Raw genomic sequence first — 16,900 nt, 5'->3', positions numbered from 1 at the left:
TCATTCACCACATACCCTATCCTTACCTCCCATTCTACCCTGACTATTTTCTTTTTCTCCTCGTTTTAAAAACTCTGGCATTAGTTTTCTCTCCATTTTGTGGGATTCTCGAAACTGCTCCTTACCCCACAGTATTGGTTGGTGCTTTTCTCCTTTACCCCCAAATACATTACTTTCTCCTCCTCCTCCTCTTCCTCTTCAATGTCTCTCACTTAATTCCCTTCACATTTTAGCTAAAATTCCTTTTCCTTGTAGACAGTCATTCGGAACTCCTCTGACATGATTGGTACTTTGGTCATGTTTGCATCCTGGTGGAAAAAAAAACACCTGAGAAAAATCAAAGCATGGAACTTCGATTTGGCTCATGATTTCTGTCAGAGGTTTCAGCCCATGGTGGGCTGGCTCCATCGCTATGGGCCTGAGAAGAGTCTGAACAAGAAAGAGGAGATGTGAGGAAACAGAGATGCTCCCTTCATGGAGGCCGGGGAGAAGGCAGGAGTGGGGAGAATCCAGGTGGAGGTATAGAAATGGTAGACTATGGAAAACATACTCCTCCTCCTTGCAGTCTCCTAAGAACCCACTCAGCTATGAACTTCGTTGGGGGTTGGCCTGGTGCTGCTGTGTATCCAAAAGCTAAACATTGTATCCTAAAATCTGGATGCTCCAAGAAGCAGAAGTGAATTCCCACTTATGCCAGCTTGTGTTACATAAGCCTTGCTCCCCAATTGAAAGTCACTTGGTTAACAAAAGGCTAACACCCATGACTGGGCAGTAGAAAGAGAAAAGCAGAACTTGAGGATCCAGTGATGGGTTTCAGGAGAGACCAGGAAAGGAGAGAGTTCACCTAGAGAGGAGGAGGCTGCCAGGAGAGGAGATGGACCACAAACGTGTGGCTAGGAGCAAGGAGTCTTCAGAACAGACTGATGGAGCAGAAATAACCCGGGAAGACACAACAGCAAGTAATAAGGGTCATATGGCTGGGATGTCAGAATAGCTCAAAACCTGCCCAATCTAGGTTTGCGGCTTCTAAATAAATACCGGATTTTCTGTCTTTTATACTAGGCTAGCTAGAATATATAATTCCTTTTTACAGGACCGCACCATGGGATTAAGTTATGGATAAAGTTAGTTCTTTCACGATCCAATTACTTCCGCAAAGCTCCACGGTTCAAACCAAGTCTTCAACATATAATCTTTTTTTCAGGTTCACTTCATATGCAAATTGCAAGAGCAACATCTTGATGAATACCAGCATGGCACCAAATCATCCTCTTTCTTCATAACATACTGCTGTGAGGGAAGTTCTAAACCACTCTCCCTCACTAGGTAAATGGTGGGAAGGTGGAGAACAAACCGTTCTGTTCCCTGTTGAGTTGGTAGTGCCTTTGTGGAAAAATGTTAAGGGCTTAAGAAATGCCTGTTCCTTTCCCCCTTTTTCTCCTTGTGAGAGCTGGAATTACTCTTATAAAGAGCGCATTTTCTGTTTGTCATGGTTAATACAGAGCATTTTGAGATAAGACCTCATGGTATAGCTTTGGCTGACCTGGAACTCACTCTGTAGGCCATGCTGACACTGAGCTCACATAAATCCACCCATCTTTATCTCCCAAGCACTGGGAGTAAAGGCTTGTAGCACGGCATTTTTATGATAACATGGAATTTTCCATGAAATCACAAAACATGAACAGATGTCATCAGTCCGTTAGGTGATTTCCCTTATCGTTATCTTGCTGAGCACCTCTGTGCATGGATGGATGAAAAGCGTCCAGGGTTAGGTTGTGGCACCTCCTGCTTACAGCGGCCTGTTGTCTCAGACAGTTAGCAGTCAGTGACACACCAGTAAACAAGATAGAGATGTCTGTCCATGTCCCATGTGGTGAGACAGACATTAGGCAAGTAAGTACACATCACATGCTCTGAGGAAAATAAAGCAAAGTAAGGTGGAGATTGGAGGGCTGGAGAGATGGCTCAGTAGTTAAGAGCACTGACTGCTCTTCCAGAGGTCCTGAGTTCAAATCCCAGCAACCACATGGTGGCTCACAACTATCTGTAATGGGACCTGATGCCCTCTTCTGGGGTGTCTGAAGACAGTGACAGTGTACTCACATATATAAGATAAATAAATCTTCTAAAAAAGATGGGGAATGGATGGGGCTGGAGCAGGAAGAACCACGCTTTCATAATTAGTATGTCCAGAGAGGCCACTCAGATAAGTAAGTGAAAAACTGAGTCGGTGACAATGGCAGGTATCTGACCAGAGGTCCTTCCAGGCTGTGGAACAGGTGTCATAAAGGCCCCTTTGTTAATTCCCCTCCCTCACCTAGAGGAAGGCATAAATCATACCTACAATAGGCTGAGGCACAATTCTATCAAAGTTCCTTATAGGGAATCAATAAGTTTACTGGTTTCTTACAGACCATAGGTGAGAGGATTACCTACAGGGATAAGGGTGCCTCCTTCACGAAGACTGAACCAGACAGTCTGGACAGTCTTTACTCAGCAGGGACCATGGCCTTCCTGTAGCTGGATAGGTGGAGGCCCCTCCCCTAGGGTTGGATGGTCTGTATGCTCCTATAACCCTTCTTTATCCCAGGCTGGGTACAATCAGGGCAGCATAGATAGGGAGTGGCTGGGTCGAGAGTCATGTGATCCACCTCTTTACAAAGGGGATGTAAAGAGTCAACAAGGCCATCTAGGGTAATCATTTTGCAAGGGCCACAACTGAACTTCTCAAGATGATGTCTGCTTGGCCCTGAGGGCCGTCAACCACATCAGGATCTGGGAAGATGCTTATAGGTTCAATGAGTGGGACAGAAGCTATATGACCAGAGCAAGTGATAGAAGAGAGTAGGGAGAAGTCATGGAGTTTCGGGTATTGTAGGTCTTTATAGCTCACCGTAAGAAGTTTGATTAGATCTTTGGTCTGGAGTTGAGAACCCATGGGGGTTTTGAGCGGAGTCATGGCAGGATGTTTTTAAATGTTTTTCTTTATTTTTGAGAAGTTCATACTTGCACACATTGAAGTACAATCAAATCCACTCTCATTTCCCTTCCAATGCCCCCTGTGTCCTACTGTTATGTTCAGTTATTGCTGCCCCGTGAGGTAAGGGGTATGTCCAACCACTGGGGCATGGGTGTTTAGACTCTCAGAAAAGAACGATTCTTCCTCCCCCAGTAGTTATCAACCACCAAAAATGCCTCGGTAATGGGCAGGGCCTAGAGAACACTCCCTCACCTATGCTTGAGTTTTGACTGACTTAATGGAGTTCAAGGTGTGCGTGGTCCTGTAGCTGCACAATGTTTAGAAAACAGCATCTCATAAGCATTTCTCCCCATTGTCCATATTTTTCCACCTCTTTACTGACATTGCCTGAGCCATGAAGAGCGAGGGTTGGGGCTTGAGAAGGGGGTAGAGCTTTTGTCTTTAATGGAATTACTTTCGCCACAATGCTGGAATGAATGTCAGAGAATGCAGAAATGGAGAGACCAACTGGGAGCCGCCTACGGTGTGAACCCAGGTGAGAGCAACCAGGCACAGACCAGAGGGATCACAGCAGAGGCGGTAAAAGGTGTTAGATTTGGGATATATTTTGAAGGTAACATTTTTGAAGATTGTGGTGGTTTGAATAGGTTTATCCCCCCCCACCCCCCATAGACTCATGTGTTTGAATGCTTGGCCCAGAGAAAATGGCACTATTAAAAGATATGGCCTTGTTCCAGTAGGTGTGGCTTTGTTGGGGGAAGTATGTCAGTGTCCGGGTGGGCTTTGAGGTCTCCTAGTTAAGCTCCATCAATGTGGAATTCTGGCTGCCTGCAGAAGACAGTCTCCTGGCTGTTTTCCAATCAAGATGTAAAACTTCCAGCTCTTTCTCCAGCACCACGTCTGTCTGCATGCTGCCATGCTTCCTGCTGTGATGATCATAGACTGAACCTCTATAACTGTAAGCCAGCCCCAATTCAATGTTTTGTTTTATAAGAGTTGCCTTGGTCATGGTGTCTCTTCCCAGCAATAAAACCCCAAGACAAAGATTTTTCTTAGATTCATTTAATGGTATGAAGTTGAAACACATAGTTGTTGAAATTTTTGAGAGAGCAGGTATGTAGTAGCCAGTGGTACTTTGTACAGAAACAATAATCCAAAGGAGGAGGAAACCCTTGTATCCCTAGGGGAGTGTGTGGTCCTTTTGGAAAAAGACTTCCAGAGAAAATTCTAGCAAGCTACTCCTTGCATAGAACCTTCTTAGAACAGACACTACCGGTGATACCCACACTCTGCATACACTATTTAAAAATCCCTCCATGGAATACATAGAATTATATCTTCATCTTACAAATGAGGAACCGAGACCAAAGCCAGGAGCTTTAAAGCAAAAGCCCAAGCCTTAAGGTCACCTAGCTCATGAATGGCAGAGCTGGGAATTAAACCCAAATGGTTGGTGCAAATCACCTTCACTAATGCTAGAGAACAAAACCGCATTGCAGACATTTCTCCACCAAGAAGAACTGGGCTTGAGTTGCTGGTGCAGATCAGAGCTGAAGAGTGCGGGAAGTGTTGACACAGTGTTTCTCCAAACAAAGGAGAATTGGCAGTCAAAGGAGTAAACTGTAGGACACCAAGAAGGCACCAAAGAGGGTGGTGGTGGTGGTGGTGATGATGGGATAAGACCTACCTGTGCAAAACAGAAGCATGAAGTAACATTTCTAATAGAATTGAATGTAGACCTCCCATTAAACAGACTTTATACCAGGACACACACAGAGAAACACACACACACAGGCACACACATACACACAGAGACACACACGTATGCACAGAGAGACACACAGGCACACATCTAGAGGTGCTGAGGGGATGGGTTGACAGACAGTTGTACAAGTGGTTGAAAAGTACAGAGAAACACAAGTACACACAGAGACACAAGTGCACACACAGAGACACACAAGGGTACATATACAGAGATACGTAGTCACACCGAGGCGCACTTGCACACGCTCACAAACACATGCAGATGCACATGTGGGGTTGCGCCACTTTGAAAAGTCGCTAGTTTCACCTCCTTGGCTGACTGCATTACAAGTGCTGATGCAGTGCTCCGTGGAGAGGCCTCATGGTAGACGAGGGATCACTATCAGCACGCCTGTTCCCATGTCTTCCTTCTTGAAAATTTGCTTTCATAGAGCAGAAACTGCAAAGCGTAAGGCTGAAAGCATTCAGGGCAGTAAGAAGTGCAGACCAAGACTCAGGGGATTCGGGTGGACAGAGTGGGGACAGGTAGAGAGTGTGTCTGGATGATATGTGGCTATGCAAAGAGGGTAATTAATTCAAGCATCGACTGGGAAAATCTTGGTTTAACACGTGGAGACAGAAGCTTGCTCTAGGTGGGCAGAAGTTGGGATCTCTGCGATGCAGCATGTGAGAAAATTCTAGAAAACTGGGTTAGGAATAGGTGACTGGGGATCAAGGTGTTTACAAATGTCTGACACGCTGTGTTTACTTTTCAGGTGATAGAATCTACTGGGAGTTCATATTAGGACACCTACTATGTTTCGGGGCACACGACAGGTAGAATGCTTTCTGTAAGTAATAAAGAAGAGAAAAATGGCACAAAGTTATTAAACAGTTGCTATATACTAGGCACATAACAAGCCTTTTAACCACTCGTGTAATTGTCAACACATCCCCTCAGCTCCTCTAAGTGTATCAGTTCTACATGAAGAAACCCAATCTCAGGGAAGCCACATGCTCAATGCTCGTGCTCAACACGATGAGAAGACTGAAAAATGAGGCAAGAAGGAAGCAAAAGACTACCATTGTTTTTCAGACAGGAAGCTGTGGTAGGCCCGACTTAGCAGAGGATCAGGGCGACTCAGAATAAGGAAGCATTCCAAGATGGAATCCTTAGGCATCTTTACAGCCTTGATGGAAGAATTCTGGGAGAGTGAAGGCTCAAGGTGGTTCATCCTTCTAGTTTTCATTTCTGGAAAGAAACGGAACTCTGAAAAGAAACTGCCGAGTGAGGCAGAAATCTGGGCTCCCAAGATCCTACAAAACAGCCAGCAGACCTGATATGCAAGGTGAGCCGTGGGACACAGGCGCCTGTCACTTTCCCTGTCTCTGGATTATGCTGGCAATTCCAAGGCTCTCTGAGATTCCTTTCTGTGTTTACATCATTTATCAGGGAAGGACTGTTAATGACTAATCTGTGTCCATGAGGCAGAGAGCCAAGAGAGAGATGTTGTAGTTTATGCCGGAAGGCCGCCTGTGGTCACCCAGGCTTCTACTCCAGTCCCTCCTCCTCCTCCTCCTCCTCCTCCTCCTCCTCCTCCTCCTCCTCCTCCTCCTCCTCCTCCTCCTCCTCCTCCTCCTCAGCCCTCTGTCTCCTCATCTCACCCCAGAGCAGAACTGAGTTCTGAGCGTCTACAGCGAAAGTGCTGGGCTTTGGAAAGGAGACCTGGGCTCCGAATCCTCTCAGGGCCTTGGACGTCTCTGACCCAAAACAATCCAAGTAAGTACTCAGTCATCTGGCAGTGGGAATGTGTCTCTCAAGGTAGCAGAGAAAGAACATTGCTCGCGCGCTGCTCTTAGACACCTGCGATTTTAGTCAATGAACGAACTTCAGACTTAGCAGATTGATGTAAAAAAAAAGTGCTGAGGCACCAGTAGAGAAGGCGACTCTAAAGATGAGAGGCCAAGCTGCTTTCTTATTGAACAATACTTGATAAGCATCCCTGCCAAATTCTGGTCCCCCAGAGGGCAGCGCTGCAAATAGTGGGTTAAAAAAAGGGAGGGCTCAACACTGATTCTACAGAAAATCTGATGTATGCTGTGAGCTGCCTTTTGGCATGTTGCCAAATTTCCGGGTCCCTTTGTCAGGTGACCATGGATTGAAGAAACGACTACGGAGCCCATGCTTGAGAGGCATTAAGATTTTCCTTAGCTGAGTAGCTTCAAAGTGCCTTCTCTTTAAGCTTCAGCCATACTCTTGCCCATTGCCTCCTGCCTTCTAATCAGAGAAATATTAAAAAGAGAAAAATCCTGAGGAAGAACTTCATTATTAAAGCACCCCTGTGGGAAAGCCATAGGTAAGGCCTGCTTGTCTGCTCACTGCTACAGTGACACAGGCAGGTGAGGAACTTGGGTAATTCCTCCTAATGGGGCTTTTATTTAGAAAGGAGGGCCTCGGGGATAACTGATGACTTGCTTCAGATTCTTAGTGTGAGCAAGTCCCACCTGTGCTCTGGAGATCCAATGTTGTCATTGATGTCCTCTTAGAGACACTGTAGCCATGCTGAAGACAGACTGGGCTGGGAATCATTAACCTCAAGTTGATAAGAAAATGAGGAAGGGAAGATGAATCGGTTTATGGTGTAGATTATGATGATGACTGAATACCTTTTTTATGTCAACCACACCTTCATAAAGTGGCATGTGCACGTGTGTGTGTGTGTGTGTGTGTGTGTGTGTGTGTGTGTGTGTGTGTGTGCTCTTTTCCCTTAAAAGATAGTCGGGAAGCTGTCTTGTGCTCATGGCTTTGGTTTTCTAAAACGATAGATAATGTTCACCTCTGAGTCCCTTCCTCGCCCCCCCCCAAATGGTGGACCTGTGCCATTTGCACCCTGGACACTTCTGTTTTGCTGACCATGTTGCAACAGTACTGATGTAACTCCCAATTCATGGATGAAGTTCTAGACAGGACGGAGCTTTGTCTCCAGACACCCTTTTGCAATATCTCAAGCAGTGTTTCACACACACAGTTCTCTTGCAGAGGGAGAAAGAACATGGTACCATCCTTGGCTTGACTCCAAGATTAGGGCAAACTGTACAGGATATGTAGCAGTTATAAGGCCCAAGGACCCTGTAAGGAAAAGAGAAGGGGTGTGTGTGTGTGTGTGTGTGTGTGTGTGTGTGTATGTGTGTGTGTGTGTGAGAGAGAGAGAGAGTGAGAGACAGAGAGAGACAGAGAGAGACAGAGATAGAGAGACAGAGACAGAGAGAGATAGGGAGACAGAGACAGAGAAAGAGAGATAGAGAGACAGAGACAGAGAGACAGAGACAGAGAGAGATAGAGAGACAGAGACAGAGAAAGACAGAGATAGAGAGACAGAGACAGAGAAAGACAGAGACAGAGAAAGAGAGGCAGAGAGAGACAGAGGCAGAGAGACAGAGAAACAGAGAGAAAGAGGCGAAACTAACTTTAGTTCCATGTCTACTAAATGTCCCAGGTTTTACATAAGCCACCTATTCCCTTCTCACAAGAGCATTCTGTGGTGTGGAAGTCTTGTGAGTACCCATTTTACAGACAAGAAAAACAAGGCTCAAAGAGGATGAGTTCCCTCCCCATGGACAGAGAGCTAAGAAGGAGCAGGACTTGGTTGGAGTGTGGCTCTGTTCTTGCTCCCTGATCTTGTTGAGGTCTGGGAAAAACCTGGAATTGACAGCTGGCAGCCATTTCGGTTTGACAGGGTTGGTTGATGAAAAACCACAAATATTTTGAAGATTCCTAAAACCTCACGCACAGGGAATTTTTCTAATGACTGCCCTATCAGCGGGGGAAGTGGAGAGCACAGCTCTGGGCTCTGTAACCCGCCAGGCTGCCGGAGCTGATTGGACACTTCAGTTATCAGCATCTTAATTAAAGCCTGGAATGATCACAGTGTGTCCTGTGATTTAGGGACATTCTGGAAGGGATCCGAACTCTGTGGTCCACAGAGGCCGTGGTTGATGGATGATGCTGCAACGCTTGTCTAGATGTGACAGAGTTTCAGAGGCTCTGGGGGCGGAAAGAAAGAGAATAGGTTCTTTGCTTGAAGGGTCAAGCTTTCCCCACTTTGCTTCTAGTCTCGTATTCCCGAAGTCCATGCGACGTGGAATGTGAGGAAAAAGAAATCCAATCACCAGTCTATTTTTATGGACGTGGTAGGGGCAGGATTTGAACCTAGGGCCGTGTGCACACTAAGTACAAGATCTATCACTAAGCTATGCCGCCAGCTGCCTCCTGGTTATTTCTTACTCCGCGCATTTGTGCCAGCAGAGATGGAACTAAAAGGCAACACAGTGAAGGTTCGTTATACAAAACCACAAAGTACATTCTCATTTCCTCCTCCTCTTCCTCCTCCTCCTCCTCTTCCTCCTCCTTCTCCTCTTCTTCCTCCTCTTCCTCCTCTCCTTCCTCCTCTTCCTCCTCCTCCTCCTCTTCCTCCTCCTTCTCCTCTTCTTCCTCCTCTCCTTCCTCCTCTCCTTCCTCCTCTTCCTCCTCTCCTTCCTCCTCCTCTTCCTCCTCCTTCTCCTCCTCTTCCTCCTCTCCTTCCTCCTCTTCCTCCTCTCCTTCCTCCTCTTCCTCCTCCTCTTCCTCCTCTTCCTCCTCTCCTTCCTCCTCTTCTTCCTCCTCCTCCTCTTCTTCCTCCTCCTCCTCTTCCTCCTTCTCCTCCTCTTCCTCCTCCTTCTCCTCCTCTTCCTCCTCTTCCTCCTCTCCTTCCTCCTCTTCTTCCTCCTCCTCCTCTTCCTCCTCCTCCTCCTCCTCTTCCTCCTCTTCCTCCTCTCCTTCCTCCTCTTCTTCCTCCTCCTCCTCTTCTTCCTCCTCCTCCTCCTCTTCCTCCTCCTTCCTCCTCCCCTTCCTCCTCTTCCTCCTCCCCTTCCTCCTCTTCCTCCTCTCCTTCCTCCTCCCCTTCCTCCTCTTCCTCCTCCCCTTCCTCCTCTTCCTCCTCTCCTTCCTCCTCTTCCTCCTCTTCCTCCTCCCCTTCCTCCTCTTCCTCCTCTCCTTCCTCCTCCTCTTCCTCCTCTTCCTCCTCCCCTTCCTCCTCTTCTTCCTCCTCCTCCCCTTCCTCCTCCCCCTTCCTCCTCTTCCTCCTCTCCTTCCTCCTCTTCCTCCTCCTCTTCCTCCTCTCCTTCCTCCTCTTCTTCCTCCTCCTCCTCTTCCTCCTCTTCCTCCTCCCCTTCCTCCTCTTCCTCCTCTCCTTCCTCCTCCTCTTCCTCCTCTTCCTCCTCTCCTTCCTCCTCTTCTTCCTCCTCCTCCTCTTCCTCCTCCTTCTCCTCCTCTTCCTCCTCCTTCTCCTCTTCCTCCTCTTCCTCCTCCTCCTCCTTCTCCTCCTCTTCCTCCTCTTCCTCCTCTTCCTCCTCTCCTTCCTCCTCCTCCTTCTCCTCCTCTTCCCTCCCCTCCTCTTCCTTCTCCTCCTTCTGCTGCTTCTTCTGTTTCTCCTCCTCCCTTCTCCTTCCCCCTCTCTCTCCCCAAGCCAACCCCCCTTGGCTTTCCACTTTGAGTTATTTCTTCCCTTATTTACCCCTTTCTAGCTTTGTCCACAAAAGTGTGTGAGTGTGTGTATGTGTGTGTGTGAGTGAGTGTGTGCATGTGTGTGTGTTTAAAAGAACTCTCCACTTTGTACACTTGTATCAAGACAACAGTAATATATTACAGCTTGCAGGATAAAAGATAACAAGCTTATTAGACCCAAGAGCTATTAACGGGGTCCTGATGAACCCAAGTAATAGGTGTGCTTAGGAAATATTTTATTAATTTTCATTTTTCAGGATGAAGTCCTAATACAATATTGAAATCCCCCTCCCCATTTTAAGTGGGCTAAGATGAACTTCTCTTGGCCTCAGTGAGCCTTGGGGTAACTTGGATCTCCTACACTGAAATTGCTTAAGTTATTATTGTTTGTTATGTACATTTTATAGAGTGAGGCATGTGAGTCGTGGAACCTGTGTGTGGCGGTAAGAGGGCAACTCTGTGGACTGGGCTCTCTCACGCCAGTTTATACAGTTTCCAGGCGTGTGGGCCTTAACACTCTGAGCCATCTCCCACACACACCCAGTCGCTTTCCTTTTAATTAATGAAATCAATCAGTTCAAAGGAAGAAGAAACAGCATAGTTCTGCATTCTGGAGTCTTGTAGATGTATTTGACACCGTCATCTGGAAGGTACGTCATTAATTCACTTGGCCATAGAGAAAAGAGCCCTGTTGAGGAATGTCACCAACCAGAGGATGCCCACTATTTAGGGCTGAGCTCGTCTCGGATGGACTAGAAACCAGCAACTGCCGGTTGCCTGAGCGCTGGGAGTTCTCAGCATAGATGCCAGTCCACACCATTGCAAACCTGGAGAAGCCAAAGCTGACTGTAGTCCAGGGTTAGACACAGTGACATCATCCCAAAGTGCTTATTTGGAAACCTCTTATTCCACAGGGCTCTCAGCTCTGCGTCTGAGGCCATGATTGGATGCTAGGATCCAAGTATCCTTTGAGGTTTTATTTAGATGCATTTTACAAATATTTAGATGTATTTAGGCAACAAAGGCAATGCAAATGATGCTACAGGGTGGATACAGTTGTTCATTGCACATTTGTCCAAACCTGTAGGACATATGACACTAAGAGTTAACCTTAAGGCAGACTCTGATGTCTACGTAGGGTCATCAGTTCATGAAGTACGCTGCACTCTGGCAGAGGATACAGATGGCAGAGGGTTACCTGTGCCTGGGTGGAGGAAGGCAGAAGCTGGGAACTTCCTGCTCAATTTTTTTGACCCTAAAACTTCTTCCGTCACAAGTTATTTTTAAATGTATGTTTTATGTTTTCCCAAAGATACTTTTAGTTTTCACTCTAGCACCGAAAAGCTGCACAATTCTTAAGAAGGAATTTTACTTTTATCATGTTTAAATTTTTAATTTATTTTGTGTGTGGTACTCTAGGTTGAACACAGGGTCTTTTCTTTCCTTTTATCGAAAATGGATTCTTTTCTCATAATACATATCCTGATTATAGTTTCCCCTCCCTCTACTCCTCTCAGCTCCTCCCCACCCCCCCTCCTGTCTGTATCCACTCCCTTTCTGTCTCTCATTAGAAAAGAACAGGTTTCTAAGTGTTAACAACCAAACATGACAAAATAAAATATAAGATGAAGCCAAAACTATCATATTGAATTTGGAAATGGTGACCCAATAGATGAGAAAAGTCCCAAAAGCAGGCACAGGAGTCAGAGATCCACTTGTTCTCACTGTCAGGATTTCCACAAAATGCTAAATTAAATGCTATAATATATACGGGGAGGACCTGGTTCAGACCCATGCAGGCCCTGGATTTGTTCATATGCACCTTGCTTCGTTGATTCAGGGGGCATTGTTCTCCTGGCGTTGCCCATCTCCTCTGGATTTTACAGTCTTTCTGTGACCTCTTCCGTGAGGTTTCCTGAGATCTGAAGGGAGGGATCTGATGAAGAAATCCCATTTAGACTCTATCTCCACATGATGACTGGCTGTGGGTCTCTCCATCTGTTCCCATCTGTTGCCAGAGGAAGTATCTTGATGATGACTGGATAAAACACTGATCAATGCATATAGCAGAATGTCACTAGGAGTCATTTTATTGATACCTTTTTTAGATCAGTAGTGTTTGGTTTTACCCTAGGTTTCTGGGCTATCTAGTCTGGTTCTTGGTTATGCAGGCAGCATCTGATGTGGGTTCCTTCTCCTGTAGTGGGCCTTAGATCAATCAGACATTGGCTGACTGCTCCTACTAGTTTGAACACAGGGTCTTAATACTTACTATGCATATACTACCATTAAGCGGCACACTTACCCTCTAAAAAATGTCTCCCCAAGCATATGCATATACCTGCTTACAGTATTCAATCTTAGGGTTGGTGAAACGGAAAACATGGTGCTGTGTTCCATTCTCAGGGAACTGACGGGTCTCAGTGAATTCAGATTTTAGCAACCATTTCAACAGTGTAATGAAGACTAAGATCTCTCACGATTATGCCTCACTCCGTCCTCTGCACTTCCCTCATTTGATGCTAAGACATTTAAACTACCTCAAACTTCTTATAACTATTTCTTAATGCAACACGTACAAGGTAGGGCATGGGTGTTGATCCATATCACCCTCCATAGACGTCTAGGTAACTCTCGCTTTTCAGCATTCATTAGAAATCTTAGTTTCTGCACTGCGGCGAGAATCCTGGATTAAGGTTTCCTGAGGGACAACGCCTATAAACTAGAATAGCATCTTGTTCTAATGTGCACAATATCACTAGGAGACATTTTATCAATACCCTTTTTAGACCATTAGTATTTGGTTTTACCACAGGCTTCTGGGCTATCCAGTCTGGTTCTTGATTATCCAAACAGTGTCGGGTATGGGTTCTTTCCCTCTAGTGAGCGTAGATCAAACCAGCCATTGGCTGATTGTATGTTCTAATGTATATTGCTAAGGCACTGCCCCAAGAGACTAGACAACGTACTCCCACCAGTGGCGTGTGAGAATATCTAATTTACATGTGCTTTCCTTGCCTTTGAATAGTTACCAAACTTACAATTTTTTTATACAACTCGATCAATAAAACATTACCTAGTTATACTAGGTTTTAATTTTTCTAGTTGCTAATTAGGTTTTGTTTCTTTGTGTGTTTTTGTTCTTTTTGGCCACTTGTGTTTCAACTTTGGTCACCTCCTCTTTGTTGATTCGTGCCTTGGATTGTTTATCTTTCCTGATTTTATTTATACAAATTAATTATATAATGTTTGTTCTAATGGTTTGTCAGTAATTTGCATTGAAGACGTCATCTTCAAGTTTCAGAATTTGGCTTGGTTTACAGTGTTTTTAATTTCTGTGTTCTGTGTTAATGCTGCCAAAATTATTATTTTCATACTTATGTCTTAGTAAATTAGTCCTTAAACCATGATATTATAAAGATAGCAATGTAAAAAAAAAGATAGCAATGTAACTTCCCATTAGTCTGTCAAATAGTTTTGGTAAATTTTGAAGTAGAATCCATCTGAAGCTACCATGAGGAATCCATTTCCAAGGGTAATGCCAGATAAAAATCTTTGTTTTCATCTCTAAAGCAGTAATGGACTTTCTTGATACAGTTTCTCAACTGTCCATTCTTCCACTGATCTGAGCTGTGTCAAGTTGCTCAGAAGTCCCTTCTAGCCACTTCCAATGCACTGTTCTATCAGTCAGTCTAATGGCTACACTTCTCTCATTCCCCCCCCTCTCTCCCTCTCCCCCTCCCTTCTCGTTCTCTTGCCTTTCTTTCATTTTCTTACATGCACCACATGTATGCTGGTACCCAAGGGGGAGGTCAGAAGATGGCATTAGATCCCTTAGAACTGGAGGTATAGATGGTTGTGAACTACCATACGGTTGTTGGGCATCAAGTGCTCTTAACTGCTGAGACATCTCTCCAGCCCTATTTTGATATTAGACTCCAGTCTCTAAAAGACTTCCCTCATTCTCTGAGTCTCTCTCACTCCTGTTGATAAACCACCAGAGACTTACCCTTGGGATAAATTCAAAACTCCCTCAGCAATGGGAATGCTGCCTGCTTGAGTCTTTTCCCGGATGATTCATGACCACATTCCTTTTTTTTTTTTTTTTTTGATATTTTTACATTTACATTTCAAGTGTTATCCCCTTTCCCAGTTTCCCGGCCATAAACCACCTATCTCACCCTAACTCCCCCTTTGTCTATGAGGGTGTTCCCCCTCCCCAACACTCCGCCCCTTCCAGCCTCCCCACCCTGACATTACCCTACACTGGGGGATCCAGGCTAGGCAAGACCAAGGGCTTCTCCTCCCATTGGTGCTGAACAAGGCCATCCTCTGCTACATATGCAGCTGGAGCCATGTGTACTCTTTGGGTAGTGGCTTAGTCCCTGGGAGCTCTGGTTGGTTGATATTGTTGTTCTAATGGGGTTGCAAGTCCCTTCAGCTCTTTCTTTAACTCCTCCAACGGGGAACCCATTCTCAGTTCAATGGTTGGCTGTGAGCATTTGTCTATGTATCTGTCATGGTCTGGCTGAGCCTCTCAGGAGACAGCTATATCAGGCTCCTGTCTGCATCCACTTCTTGGCATCAGCAGTAGTGACTGGGGTTGGGGACTGTATGTATATGGGCTGGATCCCAAAGTGAGGCAGGCTCTGAATGGCCATTCCTTCCGTCTCTGTTCCAAATATTGTCTCTGTATTTCCTCCTGTGAATATTTTTGTTCCCCTTTCTAATAAGGATGGAAGGATCTGCAATTTGGTCGTCCATCTTCCTGAGCTTCATGTAGTTTGTGGATTGTATCTTGGTAATCCAAGCTTTTGGAGTAATATCCACTTATCAGTGAATGCATACCATGTGTGTTTTTCTGTGATTGGGTTACCTCACTCAGGATGATATTTTCGAGTTCCATTCATTTGCCTATGAATTTCATAAAGTCATTGTTTTTGATAGCTGAGTAATATTCCATTGTGTAGATGTACCACATGATCTCTATCTATTCCTCTGTTGTTGAAAAATGTGAGTTTTTCTCAGCTTCTGGCTATTATAAATAAGGCAGCTATAAATAAGTGGAGCATGTGTCCTTATATGTCGGAGCATCTTTTGGGTATATGCTCAGGGGTGGTTGGTATAGCTGGGTCCTCAGATAGAGTACAATGTCCAATTTTCTAAGGAACCTACAGACTAATTTCCAGAATTGTTGTACCAGTTTGGAATCCCACCAACAATGGACGAGTGTTCCTCTTTCTCCACATCCTCTCCAGCATCTGCTGTCACATGAGTTTTTGATCTTAGCCATTCTGACTAAGGTGTGAGGTGGAATCTCAGGGTTGTTTTGACTTGCATTTCCCTGATGACTAAGGATGTTGAACATTTCTTTAGGTAATTCCCAGTCATTCCATATTCTGCTGCTGAGAATTCTTTGTTTAGTTCTGTACCCCATTTTTAATAGGGTTATTTCGCTCTCTGGAGTCTAACTTCTTGAGCTCTTTGTATATTTTGAATATAAGCCCTCTATCAGATGTAGAATTGGTAAAGAGATTTTCCCAATCTGTTGGTTACTGTTTTGTCCTAATGACAGTGTCCATTGCCTTACAGAAGCTTTGCAATTTTATGAGGTCCCATTTGTCAATTTTTGATCTTAGAGCATAAGCCATTGGTGTTCTGGTCAGGAAAATTTCCCCACTGCCCCTGTGTTCAAGGCTCTTCCCCACTTTTTCTTTTATTAGTTTGAGTGTATCTAGTTTTATGTGGAGGTCCTTAATCTGCTTGAACTTGAACTTTGTACAGAGCAATAAGAATGGATCAATTTGCATTCTTTTACATGCTGACCTCCAGTTGAACCAGCACTATTTGTTGAAAATGCTTCTTTTTTTCCACTGGATGGTTTTTGCTCCTTTGTCAAACATCAAGTGACCATATGTGTGTGGGTTCATTTCTGGGTCTTCAATTCTATTCCATTGATCTACCTGCCTGTCTCTGTACCAATACCATGCAGTTTTTATCAAACTGTAATGCTTGAGGTTGGGGATGGTGATTCCCCCAGAAGTTCTTTCATTCTTGAGGACAGTTTTGTTATCCTGGTGTTTTTGTTATTCCAAATGAATTTGCAAATCACTCTTTCTAACTCTATGAAGAATTGAGTTGGAATTTTGATAGGGATTGCATCGAATCTGTAGATTGCTTTTGGCAAACTGGCCATTTTTACAATATTAATCCTGCCAATCCGTGAGCATGGGAGATCATTCCATCTTCTGAGATCTTCTTCAATTTCTTTTTTCAGAGACTTGAAGTTCTTGTCATACAGATCTTTCACTTGCTTGGTTAGAGTCACACTGAGGTATTTTATGTTATTCGTGACTATTGTGAAGGATGTAATATCCCTAATTTCTTTCTCAGTATGTTTATCCTTTGAGTAGAGGAAGGCTACTGATGTGTTTGAGTTAATTTTATAGCCAGTCACTTTACTGAAGTTGTTCATCAGGTTTGGGAGTTCTCTGGTGGAACTTTTTGGGTCACTTAAGTATATTATCATGTCATCTGCAAATAGTGATATTTTGACTTCTTCCTTTCCAATTTATATCCCTTTGACATCCTTTTGTTGTCTGATGCCTCTGGTTAGGACTTCAAGTACTTAA

At 44.8% G+C, this 16,900-nt stretch overlaps 1 protein-coding gene, 1 long non-coding RNA gene and 1 pseudogene across 3 annotated transcripts in view; 1 reads left to right on the top strand and 2 right to left on the bottom strand.

The window, feature by feature from the left end:
- Positions 1–4,037: 4,037 nt before the first annotated feature.
- On the bottom strand, positions 4,038–6,146 carry LOC148004613 (uncharacterized). Its single transcript, XR_015625211.1, has 4 exons — positions 6,064–6,146; positions 5,810–5,978; positions 5,055–5,575; positions 4,038–4,670 (listed from the first exon to the last, which is right to left on the bottom strand). It is a non-coding gene; the product is annotated as an uncharacterized LOC148004613 (long non-coding RNA).
- A 78-nt stretch (positions 6,147–6,224) lies between these two features.
- Nr1h4 (nuclear receptor subfamily 1, group H, member 4) overlaps positions 6,225–16,900 on the top strand; it is a 96,097-nt gene continuing 85,421 nt past the window's right edge. Inside the window, exon 1 of one of the 2 annotated variants that reach the window (XM_087558868.1) lies at positions 6,225–6,506. The gene's annotated coding sequence lies outside the window, so the exon portion shown is untranslated. The remainder of the gene's footprint in view (positions 6,507–16,900) is intronic. The other variant, NM_021745.2, reaches the window with a different exon arrangement.
- LOC148004612 (uncharacterized) lies at positions 8,973–11,209 on the bottom strand (annotated as a pseudogene).

This window comes from Rattus norvegicus, chromosome 7 (genome assembly GCF_021556685.1).
Source record: "Rattus norvegicus strain SHRSP/BbbUtx chromosome 7, alternate assembly SHRSP_T2T, whole genome shotgun sequence".
NCBI classification, from domain to species: domain Eukaryota; kingdom Metazoa; phylum Chordata; class Mammalia; order Rodentia; family Muridae; genus Rattus; species Rattus norvegicus.
Note: the sequence above shows the minus strand (reverse complement) of the source record. Positions and strands in the feature narration are given on the sequence as shown.